This window comes from Diceros bicornis, chromosome 31, assembly GCF_020826845.1.
Source record: "Diceros bicornis minor isolate mBicDic1 chromosome 31, mDicBic1.mat.cur, whole genome shotgun sequence".
In the NCBI taxonomy this organism is placed as follows: Eukaryota; Metazoa; Chordata; class Mammalia; order Perissodactyla; family Rhinocerotidae; genus Diceros; species Diceros bicornis.
Window position 1 is genome coordinate 18,012,171 of NC_080770.1, and position 10,022 is coordinate 18,022,192.

The 10,022-nt window shown below is 38.7% G+C and overlaps 1 pseudogene; it reads left to right on the forward strand.

Annotated features, from left to right (window-relative positions):
- Window positions 1-920: 920 nt before the first annotated feature.
- On the forward strand, window positions 921-9,695 carry LOC131395372 (olfactory receptor-like protein HbT3; annotated as a pseudogene).
- The last annotated feature ends 327 nt before the right edge of the window (window positions 9,696-10,022 follow it).

Sequence of the window (10,022 nt, forward strand, 5' to 3'; positions counted from 1 at the left end):
TTTATACACTATTAGCTTATAAGAAACTTCAGAAATTTATTATTATAAATTTTTATCTTTAGTAATGCCTTGTATAAAATAAAGTTCAGCATATTTTTATAAAATAAATGGTGTAACTTTCATAGACTATTTCAGAGAATAATCACCTCCTTTGTTTTTATACATTGCTGCCACTTTTTTAAACAAAGATATCTTATTCAACCTATGAGCACTTCTAATATTGTTTCCAGGAATAATGAGATTTAGTGAACCTGGTTTTCTTTAGTACCATTATCATAACCCGAACTTATTTGATATGGCCCATGCCTCATGGCCAGACAATCATTTTCTGGAAGTGGAGTTTAGAAGTAAAGAGTTTCCTACATAGTATTATCTTTAGGGACACCGTGATACCAGGAAAGCCATGGTATAGCCATGGTAGATTTAGAATTTTTTTCTCACTTCTTTGTCTCTGAGGTCTTAAATTCTACTTTAAGTCTATTCCTCCCATAATTAAAGAAAGCCATTCTCTATTAACACACAAACTCTTTGGGAAGTAATTTAGATTATCCAATTTTCAGCAATATGTTATTAATCGTGTTATGGCTTTAATGGGATGAGGAATTTACACTACATGGTCTGGTGGGGCTACAATGTTTACAAAGATAAAGTCTAGATCCTACCTAAACAGTGTGTAGCCTGAGGAAATTGGCATTTTTGGAGATAGGGAAGCACTGCAGGGAAAATGAGTATGGAAAGGAATCACAGGAATGTGACCAAGGTTGACTCCTCCTCCTCCGAATATGCACAAGAGAAGTAGAGATAGTAAAGTTCTTAGGTACCCCAAATATATCATTTTCTTTTGTTTATCTTATAGCAAATTATTGCCAATTACTTAATTGGTTTGAGATTTACGTCAAGAATATCTTCCACAGGAGGCCATGTGGTATTTTTGTATTGGGATCATCACACAAAGAATAGCAACATATTATGAAAAGAATTTAAAAGCTGTAAGTAAAATCACATTCCCCAAAATTAAAAATATATTAATTTCATTTAATTTTGCCTGAAGAGCATTCCAGCATTTTAGAAAGCAAGGGGAAAGTCCATAACAACAAATTAGGGAAACACATAAACAAAAATAACTGCAAAACCTATGTTTCTGTTTAGTCCAGGTGAGGTTTCAGAAGAATTACAAAATCACCTGAAATATTGCAATGCATCAACTGGTGTATATCTTGCACATATTACCTTTTTCTGTTTGTTTGCACAAATTTTGCATTTACAGATTCTGTGGTGATAAATTGACTGCATTAAGACTCAAGTTGTGCAATTAATGTACATGATTGTTATACATTTTCGGGGAATATCAGTCAACAGTAGATGTTTAAAGAACACGTCCCATTTATACTTATAAATGTACAACAAATGACACACATGATAAAATATTACTTGATAAGTGGACAATACAAAGATTATCACCCAGTCTGCCAGATTGCACAATGTCAAGGGACATCAACTTCTTTATTTTCTACTTGGCTCCTGGAACTGTGCAATACAGTTTCACTACATATAACTTTCTTTTCATGTCAACAACAAGTATGTTCAAGTGCCCAGCTGATATCAATGAAACAGATTACTTCCCAATGTGACAACACTTCTTCCCTCAGTCATTATTGAGATCCTACTGTGGTTTAGAAATGGGATTTCAACGGTTTCTCAGTTCATTCAGAAATCTAAGGGTCCACGGGTCATTAATTTTGTAAAGTTTTGGGTGTCACTTTAACATAAACACACTGCAACATTCTATAAGAGTATTTAAGACAGCTATCTTTGAAGACAAATTGTTTCATTGCACAGTGTTCAGGAATCTATTGTGAGCAATTTCTATGGATTCAAAACAGTGTCTATGGGACTGTAGAAGTTTACTTATCAAGATTGCATTTCAATTTCATAATATGAGGTAGTTAGAGGTAATTCAGGGCATATGTGATAATACATAAAATATATGGTGAAAATTAGGCAATAGAAAACAACTGAGAATGGTGAAAAGGACAAAACTGCCTTGACTTAAAGTCAAATTGTTTGCTCCTAAAGATCTTTTGTTGGAATTTATTTTAAAGAAACACCTGGCGAGATCTCGAGTCAAGATGGCGGCGTAGGCAGACTCTGAACTCACCTCCTCCCGTGGACACAGCCAATTTACAACTACTTGTGGAAAAATTACCCCTGAGACAGAACTGAAAACTGGATGAGAGGAACTCCTGCAACAACGGACAATCCTAACTGAGGTGGAAGAGGCAGAGACTCCCTTCCGGAGAGGAAAAACGCCGCCTTCACAAGCCGCCAGCTTCACGGCCGCCGGGAGCAGCTCACAGGTGCGCAGCCTCCCTGGAAGCGTGGGGCCCTGAGCCGGGAGCGCCCCCACTGTGGGCATTTTGTGGACCCAGCACAATCGAGACCAGCGGCATAATATCTGACTTTGCCTGCTACTAAAACATTGGGGAGCACCCCCAGAAAACCCGGTTCACAAAGAAACTAAAATCCGCTCTTAAAGGGCCCACGCGCAAACTCACCCTTTTCAGAAAGCATCCTAAACTCGCCAGAAAGAAAGGTGCACAGTGCTGTGGTGAAAAGAGACTCACCTGATAGGCCCTGAGTGCATCTCAGTGAGGGGTGAGACCTCTCCAGGGACTGGGACATTGGCGGTGACCATTGTTGTGTCCTGGTGTGGGCGTGCTGACACAGATGCCATTGGAGTTCTCCCTGGGGCCTGCTAGCCCAGGGTCTGCCCCACCCGGTAGAACATGGATTTAATCCAGCTCATCCAGGGCAGGCAGCCCACCCTAGAGACTGGCCCCACCCAACAACAATCCCTCAGGCAACTTGTGGGCCTGCATAGATTGGTGGCTGGATTCTCTGCAGCCTGGCAACTGAGCCGACCCTAGTGGGGCAGGGTGTGCACAAGGAGCAGGTGGAGAGTGTGAGGCGGTGGCGGAGTGTGTGGGGCTCCTGCTGTGGAGAGACTGGGTCTGCTTGGGGAGGTCGGGGCGTGCACACGGGTCAGGACTGTGTTGACTGTGTGTGTGGACCTGTGGGCCGCAGGGCTTGTCAGCTGCAGAAGACTTGTGCTTCTCAAAGACCCACATAGGGGGTTTGCCCCACCTTCCAAAGCCTGAAATAATTGGGTGCTCCTGTGCCTGAGGCCAGCCCCACCCAGCTGCAATCCTCAGAGAGCTGACAAGAGACCTAATAGGCTAGAGGCTTACAGCAATTGTAAGGCCCTGAGCCTAACAACCTGCCACGCTGGGGGCCTACTCACTTAAAAGAAATACTGCAACACAAATGTGGTATTAGAACTTGCAGCCAACTGTGCTGGGGCTCCCCACACCTGATAAAGAGACTGAAGGGCCCACAACAACTACAAGCAGCTGAGCATTACAAGAGCTGGCCTGGAGCATAACTCGGCCTCCCTGGGTGCCTACAGGGAGAGCAAACAGGCCATAACAGAAGAACACACGTAGCCCACATAGGGGTCACCCCCGGAACATTGAGAACTGAGGGAAGCACACTGGAAGCCTCCTAAGGCATCACTTACATAAGGTCACCTATCCAAGAGCAGGAGACGTAGCTGACCTACCTAATACATAGACACAAGCACAGGGAAAGAGGCAAAATGAGGAGGCAAAAGAATACATTCCAAGTAAGGGAACAGGACAAAACCCCAGAAAAGGAACTAAGTGAAACAGAAAGGAGCAACCTACCTGACAGAGAGTTCAAACTAAGAGTGTTAAGGATGCTCACTGATCTGGGGAGAAGAATAGATGAACTCAGTGAGAATGTCAACAAAGAAATGGAAGATATAAAAAAGAACCAATCAGAAATGAAGAATACAATACTGGAAACGAAAAATTCATTAGAGGGACTCAAAAGCAGAGTAGAGGATACAGAAGAACAGATCTGTGAGCTGGACGAAAGACTAGAAGAAATTACCCAAGGTGAACAGGTAAAAAAGAAAAGAATTAAAAAGAGTGAGGACAGTGTAAGGGACCTCTGGGACAACATCAAGCACACTAACATCCGTGTTATAGGTGTCCTGGAAGGAGTAGAGCAAGACAAGGGGGCAGAGAATCTATTTCAAGAAATAATAGATGAAAACTTCCCTAACCTAAGGAAGGAAACAGACATCCAGGTACAGGAAGCACAGAGAGCCCCAAACAAGATAAACCCAAAGAGGCCCACACCAAGATACATCATAATCAGAATGTCCAGAATTAAAGATAAAGAGAGAATCCTAAAAGCCACAAGAGAATGTCAAGTTACATACAAAGGAAACCCCATAAGGCTATCAGCTGACTTCTCAGCAGAAACCTTACAGGCTAGAAGAGAATGGCACGATATATTTAAAGTGCTAAAAGGAAAAAACTTACAGCCAAGAATACTCTACCCAGCAAGGTTATCATTCAAAATAGAAAGAGAGATCTAAATTTTCCCAGACAAGCAAAAATTAAAGGAGTTAGCCACCAAGAAACCAGTGCTACAAGAAATGTTAAAGGGATTGATTTAAGGGGAAAAGAGAAGACCACAAATAGGAAAAATGATCTATTTCCATGATAAGAACATAATGGATACAAATGCACAAAAAAGAGGTTAGATATGGTATCAAAAACATAACAGAAGGGAGGAGAGGAGCTAAAGAGTACAGCTTTCAGATAGAGGTCTAACTAAAGTGACCATCAATTCTGTATAGAAGAAGAAAGGAACAGAGAAGCACTACTAAAACACTGAGAAAAAAAAAAAGTTAAAAAATGGCAGTAAGTATGTACTTATCAATAGCTACTTTAAATGTCAATGGACTAAATGCTCCAATTAAAAGGCATAGGGTGACTGACTGGATAAAAAAACAAGACCTATATAAATGCTGTGTACAAGAGACACACTTCAGACCTAAAGACACTCACAAACTGAAAGTGAAGGGATGGAAAAAGATACTCCATGCAAATGGCAATGAAAAGAAAGCTGGGGTAGCAGTACTCATATCAGACAAAATAGACTTTAAAACAAAAACTGTAAAAAAGAGGCAAAGGCATTACATAATGATCAAGGGAACAATCCAACAAGAGGATATAACACTTGTAAATATCTATGCACCCAATGTAGGTGAGCCTAAATATATAAAGCAATTATTAACAGACATAAAAACAGAAATAGACAGTAACACAATAATAGTAGGGGACTTTAACACTCCACTTACACCAACGGATAGATCATCAAACAGAAGATAAATAAGGAAACATTGGCCTTAAACGACACACTAGAACAGATGGACCTGATAGATATATACAGAGCATTCCATCCAAAACCGAAGAATACACGTTCTTTTCAAATGCACATGGAACATTCTCCAGGATTGATCACATATTAGGCCACAAAACAAGTCTCCATAAATTTAAGAAGATTGAAATAGTATCAAGCATCTTTTCTGACCACAACGGTATGAAACTAGAAATCAACTATAGGAAGAAAATCAGAAAAGCCACAAATACGTGGAGATTAAACAAAATGCTACTGAACAACGACTGGGTTAAAGAAGAAATCAAAGAAGAAATTAAAAAATGCCTGGAGACAAATGAAAATGAAAATACGACATGCCAGAATTTATGGGATACAGCAAAAGCGGTTCTAAGAGGGAAGTTTATAGCGATACAGGCCCATCTCAACAAACAAGAAAAATCTCAAATAAACAATCTAACAATGCACCTAAAGGAACTGGAAAAAGAAGAACAAACCAAGCCCAAAATCAGTAGAAGAAGGGAAATAATAAAAATCAGAGCAGAAATAAATGAAAGAGAGACCAAAAACAAAAGAAAAAATTAATAAAACCAAGAGCTGGTTCTTTGAAAAGATCAAGAAAATTGACAAACCTTTAGCTAGACTCACCAAGAAAAAAAGAGAGAAGGCACAAATAAGTAAAATCAGAAATGGAAGAGGAGAGGTTACAACAGACAGAAATACAAAAGATTATAAGAGAATACTATGAAAAGCTATATGCCAACCAATTCGACAATCTGGAAGAAATGGATAAATTCTTAGAATCATACAACCTTCCAAAACTGGATCAAGAAGAAGTAGAGAATTTGAATAGACCAATCACCAGTAAGGAGATCGAAACAGTAATCACCAACCTCCCCAAAAATAAAAGTCCAGGACCAGACGGCTTCCCTGGTGAATTCTACCAAACATTCAAAGAAGACTTAATACCTATCCTTCTCAAACTCTTCCAAAAATTTGAGGAGGGGGGGTAGCTCCCTAACTCATTCTATGAAGCTGACATTACCCTGATACCAAAACCAGACAAGGACAAAACAAAAAAAGAAAATTACAGGCCAATATCACTGATGAACATCGATGCAAAAATCCTCAGCAAAATACTAGCAAATCGCATACAACAATACGTTAAAAAGATTATCCAGCATGATCAAGTGGGATTTATTCCAGGTATGCAGGGATGGGTTAACATTCGCAAATCAATCAACGTGATACACCATATTAATAAAATGAAGAATAAAAATCACATGATCATCTCAATAGATGCAGAAAAAGCATTTGACAAGATACAGCATCCATTTATGATAAAAACTCTGAATAAAATGGGTATAGAAGGAAAGTACCTCAACATAATAAAGACCATATATGACAAACCCACAGCTAATATCATCCTCAATGGTGAAAAACTGAAAGCTATCTCTCTAAGAACAGGAACCAGACAAGGATACCCACTGTCACCACTCCTATTTAACATAGTACTGGAAGTCCTAGCCAGAGCAATCAGGCAAGAGAAAGAAATAAAAGGGATCCAAATTGGAAAGGAAGAAGTGAAACTGTCACTATTTGCAGATGACATGATTTTATATATAGAAAACCCTAAAGAATCGACCAAAAAACTTTTAGAAGTAATAAACAAATATGGTAAAGTTGCAGAATGCAAAATCAACATACAAAAATCAGTTGCATTTCTGTACACTAACAACGAAGTAGCAGAAAGAGAAATTAAGAATACCATCCCATTTACAATTGCAACAAAAACAATAAAATACCTAGGAATAAACTTAACCAAAGAAGTGAAAGAGCTATAGACGTAAAACTATAAAACATTGCTGAAAGAAATTGAAGAAGACACAAAGAAATGGAAAGATATTCCGTGCTCTTGGATTGGAAGAATTAACATAGTTAAGATGTCTATACTTCCTAAAACCATCTATAGATTCAATGCAATCCCTATCAAAGTTCCAACAACATTTTTCACAGAACTAGAACAAAGCATCCTAAAATTTATATGGAACAACGAAAGACCCCGAATAGCTAAAGGAATCCTGAGAAAAAAGAACAAAGCTGGAGGTATCACACTCCCTGATTTCAAAATATACTACAAAGCTATAGTAACCAAAACAGCATGGTACTGGCACAAAAACAGACACACAGATCAATGGAATAGAATCAAAAGCCCAGAAATAAACCCACACATCTATGGACAGCTAATCTTTGACAAAGGAGCCAAGAACATACAATGGGGAAAAGAACGTCTCTTCAACAAATGGTGTTGGGAAAACTGGATAGCCACATGCAAAAAAAATGAAAGTAGACACTTACCTTACACCATACACAAAAATTAACTCCAAATGGATTAAAGACTTGAATGTAAGACCTGAAACTATGAAACTTCTAGACGAAAACATAGGCAGTACACTCTTCGACATCGGTCTTAGCAACATCTTTTCAAACACCATGTCCGACTGGGCAAGAGAAACAATAGAAAAAATAAACAAATGGGACTACATCAAACTAAAAAGCTTCTGCACAGCAAGAAAACCATCAACAAAACGAAAAGACAGCCTAACAATTAGGAGAAGATATTTTCAAACCATACATCTGATAAGGGCTTAATCTCCAAAATATATAAAGAACTCATGCATCTCAACAACAAAAAAACTACCAACCCAATTAAAAAATGGGCAAAAGACCTGAACAGACATTTCTCCAAAGAAGATATACAGATGGCCAACAGACACATGAAAAGATGTTCAAAATCACTATCAGGGAAATGCAAATCAAAACTACAATGAGATATCACCTCACGCCCGTCAGAATGACTATAATTAACAAGACAGGAAACAACATGTGTTGGAGAGGATGTGGAGAGAAGGGAACTCTCATACACTGCTGGTGGGAGTGCAAACTGGTGCAGCCACTGTGGAAAACAGTATGGAGTTTCCTCAAAAAATCAAGGATAGAACTACCATATGATCCAGCTATTCCACTGTTGGGTATTTATCCAAAGAACTTGAAAACACCAATTTGTAAAGGTACGTGCACCCCTGTGTTCATTGCAGTGTTATTCACAATAGCCAAGACTTGGAATCAACCTAAGTGCCCATCAAGGGACGAATGGATAAAGAAGATGTGGTATATATACACAATGGAATACTACTCAGCCATAAGAAATGATGAACTCCAGCCATTTGTGACAACATGGATGGACATTGAGGGTAGAATGCAAAGTGAAATAAGTCAGAGGGAGAAGGTCAAATACTGTATGGTTTCCTTCATTAAGTAGTAGATAATAACAACAATAAACAAACACATAGAGACAGAGATTGGATTGGTGGTTACCAGAGGGGAAGGGGGGAGGGAGGAGGGTGAAAGTGATAATTCGGTACATGTGTGTGGTGCTGGGTTGTAATTAGTATTTTGGTGGTGAACATGATGTAATCTATGCAGAAATAGAAGTATAATGATGTACACCTGAAATTTTTACAATGTTATAAACCAATGTTACTGCAATAAACAAAAAATTAAAAAAAAAAAAAACACCTGGCTATGATAAATTATGTATGTTAATTTTCCCATATTAGAATTTTTGTTATGTAAAAAATTGGATATAAACCAAGAGGCCATTAGCAGAGGATATATTCTGTATATAATATAGAACATATTATATTCTAATATAATAGAATATAAGAATATAGCTGAGTTCTCATCTGAGCAGAAGAGAATTCCATATAATTTATATGCCATTCAGATGTATTTTTTTTGGATCTTTGCAGATGTGGAATGTCTCATGTTGGCTGTCTTGGCATATGACCGTTATGTAGCCGTTTGCAATCACTTCTTTACACAATTGCCATGTCCAGGTGAGTCTGTACCCAGCTAGTGGTCATTGCCTACACTGTAGGCTTGTTAGATTCAGCAAATCACAACTGTTGCACATTTCAATTGTCATTCTGCAATTGCTATATCGTCAATCACTTTTTCTGTGAGTTTCCACCCTTACTAGTCCTGTCTACTTCAGATATATCTATAAATGAGGTAGCGATGTTCACTTCATTGGCTGTATGGTGGGGTCCAGCATTGTCACTGTCCTCCTGTCCTACAGCTACGTCATAACTACCCTCCTTAGGATGAACTCAGCCAATGGGAGATGCAAAGCCTTCTCTAGGTGTACCTCCCTCTTAACTGCTGTGGCTGTATTTCATAGTACACTCCTGTTCATGTATTTCTGATGCAGTTCGAGTTACTCCATGGATACAGGCAAAATGGCCTCTGTTTTCTACACAGTTGTCAGCCCTGTGTTAAACCCACTGGTCTACAGCTTAAGGAACAAGGATGTGAAATGTGCCCTGAAAAAACCAATTGACACTAAATTATGTTCTGAGTGACACCTTGTGTTCACCAAAATTATTTATCTAATGATTCTGAGAGCTAAAGTTCATGCATTTTGACATAGATTCTTGTAGTCTCATTAGTACAATCTTCTGGATATTTTTCATTACTTAACTTTGCTCCTAAATTGAGCATGTGGAACAGTCATTATTTAACTTAATCTTCTCTCCAAACTAAGGAAGTGTACTAATAGGCTCACTTTCCTATTTTGCACAGAGAGTCATTTTATACCTCCCTTTTATGTTCATGGGTTTGCCGCTGTGAGATAAAATGGGCATAGAAACGAAGGTCTATTTAACGTACTCTCCTAAAGGCTCCAATTT